Raw genomic sequence first — 3,652 nt, 5'->3', positions numbered from 1 at the left:
TTCGTACTGTGTATTATTTTTCTCTGAATATTTCTTTGATTTGTATCACCTCTCACAACTAAAACACCCGTTTTATGTATTTAGTTACTGAAGACCAGTTCATGAATGAGACTGACAGAACTTTGCTTTTCTCTCTTTCCTTTGAAGTAAAACAATACAAAGTCACAATGTGTTCAGCTTTGTTTCTTAAGATATCACAGATAGATCAAAGAACTGATGGTGTTTCTAATGACACCAAATCACGTGGTTAAAACACCATCAGCTGACTGACACCCCATCACATGTCAGATACATGTTCTGTAAGATCATGTGCTGATGGTTCAGGCTGGGCGTGAGCACTGAACCAGGGCTCCCAGTTAGTGGAGAATACACAAGCTGTGAGGGCGCCCTCTAGAGGAGCTCACGACACACTGCAGCCTGTGTTCATAGTATTACTTAATATAAACAACCTGGTTCATAGTATAACTTTATTAATATAAACAACCTGGTTCATAGTATAACTTTATTAATATAAACAACCTGGTTCATAGTATAACTTTATTAACATAAACAACCTGGTTCATAGCAGTGGCGGCTGGTGAATTTATTTGGGGGGGGGGGGGGGGGGCGCAGTTGGGCGACGCGGTTTAAATATCACTCAACAATGAGAAGAAAAGATGTTTTGAGTAGAATATTGTAAAAAACAAAGCTTTATTTAAAGAACACAGCGTGCTCAACACGGTCCAATAACAACTATCAACACACTGTGACTTTGGGCATGAGAGGTTCAGAGCAGCTTTAAGGAACATTGGGTTGGGTTTCAGAGGTTTACAAAATAAAAGAGCTTCACCCTCACATGAAAGAGGTTCAGAGCAGAATAGAGTCAGAAAGAGATCACATGTTACATTGGGTGACAGAGCAGACCCACTACTGTAAAGACAAGTAGCCTCCTCTCTTTAAAGTTGGCAAACGTCTCAATAACTCTCTGGTAAGTCAATCATGTCTGTAACCAGCCTGTTTCCATTATTCTGGAGGGAATGTGTCTGTTTTTCAGAATTTCTTCGTTGTGTTTTCGATGCCAGTTCGGTCTCCTTCTCCTGCTCTGCAAACAGGGTTAGCTTCATGCTGTTAGCTTCATGCTGTTAGCTAGATAACTGCGGCAAGATTCGTGCTTTACACTTGTCTGCAGCTCTTTAGATCCCTCCCCCCGTTGTAGTCCAGAGAGTTTCAGTCCCAGGACTTTGGAACAACAGACAGAGGAAACTAAACAGCGCATTACTCACTGTGGCAGCTGTCCCCAATCTGGCCTCGGCTGCTGGCTGGTTGACAATCAGTCAGCTGCTCTGACTGATTGGCAATCAGGCAGCAGCCGATGCTGCTTGTATAAAAGGGCAGCAGAGCTGGAGGGAAGGGGAAGGGAGCAGACGCGTAGTGTTGCGGTCTGCTCGTGCGCGTGACAGAATAAATATGTCTTTCAACCAAACCTCGTGGTTCGGGGCTGATCCTTGGTGCTGGAGGGGGAAACCCACGGGTAGTGGCCATGAAGCTGCTACACTCACTGAGCTCCAGCTAACAGCTCCGTTAGCTACCTGCTCCCGTAGCTCCGTGGAGCTCTCTGGGCTGAGGGAATGATACCGGTCTCTGATTGGCCGAATAGTCCAGTCACGTGAAAGCCAGAGCGCACATTTTTGTGCCCCAAGATTCACGTTTCATCCGCCAATGAGAAGCCGTCCTTGCCGAAACGACTGTGAAATGTTTGCTCGCTGCCGCACACACACGTTTGGCCGGTGTCCCGAAAATGGGGAGGGGCTTCTCTCCGTGATAATGAGTGGCGATATATTATATTTTTTCACATTAACTTAACCCTTGTGTTGCCTTCGGGTCATTTTGACCCGATTCAATATTTAACCCTCCTGTCGCCTTCGGGTCAATTTGACCCGATTCAATGTGTAATGTCGGTGTTCTTTCGGGAGTCAACAAACAAACATAAAGTACCTCACACTTAAACTTGGAAAACAATATTAATTCTAATAATTTTCTGGAGATTTTAATAGGGTTAGCGTATTTAGTTACTGAAGACCAGTTCGTGAATGAGACTGACAGAACTTTGCTTTTCTCTCTTTCCTTTGAAGTAAAACAATACAAAGTCACAATGTGTTCAGCTTTGTTTCTTAAGATATCACAGATAGATCAAAGAACTGATGGTGTTTCTAATGACACCAAATCACGTGGTTAAAACACCATCAGCTGACTGACACCCCATCACACGTCAGATACATGTTCTGTAAGATCATGTGCTGATGGTTCAGGCTGGGCGTGAGCACTGAACCAGGGCTCCCAGTTAGTGGAGAATACTAGGGCAGCCTGTGTTCATAGTATTACTTAAAGCAACACTATGTTACAATTGTACCTTAAAATAACAGCTTGAAAAAAATGGTGCCGCTACAATGACTTTTAATATGGCGATTTGCGGCTACGCCATCGGGGGTCTGTGGGGAAATAACTCCGCTATGTAGGATTCTGGAGCCGCCCGCTCCGGGGCGGATGGACTTCGACCTGCTTTCTGGCAGTGATTATGCAATGTCATAAAGTGCCACTTCACGCTCGCAGCTCCAGTATAAGGGTAGCTTTTTGGTGTTGTCAACAATATTGTATTCGATCACACGTACTCCACATTCAAACATTTAGAAAACAACGTATATCGGCTGAAAACGCGATCGGTATTTCATCTAAACTAAATGTTGTCATTCTTTTGGTTATGTTGTTTCATTCGCCCTTAGCAACTCAATCAAGGGGAAAAGGTACAGTATGTTAAAATAAAAAAAGGGAATGGGCGGATCTGCGCATTCTGGTGTTAACTCTCTCTGCTCAAATGGTCGTCAAAGAAAAACACACAGTCGATATGCGGAAACCCAAATGTTATTTTATTAAATCAAATTCAATGCATCTGCAAGCCCCCCAAATGAACACATACACTACAAACAATCAAACCCACTCAAAACGAAGTATAATCCCCGGATCCCGACAGTCCCCAAAGTCTTTGCAGTCCCCCAAAACAAAAGTAAACTAGAACGGGCACTCGGTAGAGCGCATACCTTCGCATATCACAAGATTGGCCATTGAATTATGAACATTTTGGCATTAGTTGCATGCCAATTGGACAAAAATGTATCGTGCTATGGTAAAAAAAAAGATGTTGACCTTTCCATGACCTTGATCTTGACCTTTGATCCGATTGATCCCAAAATCTAATCAAATGGTCCCCGGATAATAACCAATCATCCCACCAAATTCCATGTGATTCAAGAAGATTTGACCTGTTCATGACCTTTGACCCGATCGATCCCAAAATCTAATCAACTGGTCCCCGGATAATAAACAATCATCCCACCAAATTTCATGCGATTCGGTTCAATACTTTTTGAGTTCTGCGAAAGATTTTGACCTGTTCATGACCTTTGACCTTGACCTTTGACCCGATCGATCCCAAAATCTAATCAACTGGTCCCCGGATAATAAACAATCATCCCACCAAATTTCATGCGATTCGGTTCAATACTTTTGAGTTCTCGAAAGATTTTGACCTGTTCATGACCTTTGACCTTGACCTTTGACCCGATCGATCCCAAAATCTAATCAACTGGTCCCGGATAATAAACAATCATCCCACCAA

Source organism: Pseudoliparis swirei, chromosome 6 (assembly GCF_029220125.1).
Source record: "Pseudoliparis swirei isolate HS2019 ecotype Mariana Trench chromosome 6, NWPU_hadal_v1, whole genome shotgun sequence".
NCBI classification, from domain to species: Eukaryota; Metazoa; Chordata; class Actinopteri; order Perciformes; family Liparidae; genus Pseudoliparis; species Pseudoliparis swirei.
This window is presented reverse-complemented; position numbering follows the sequence as displayed.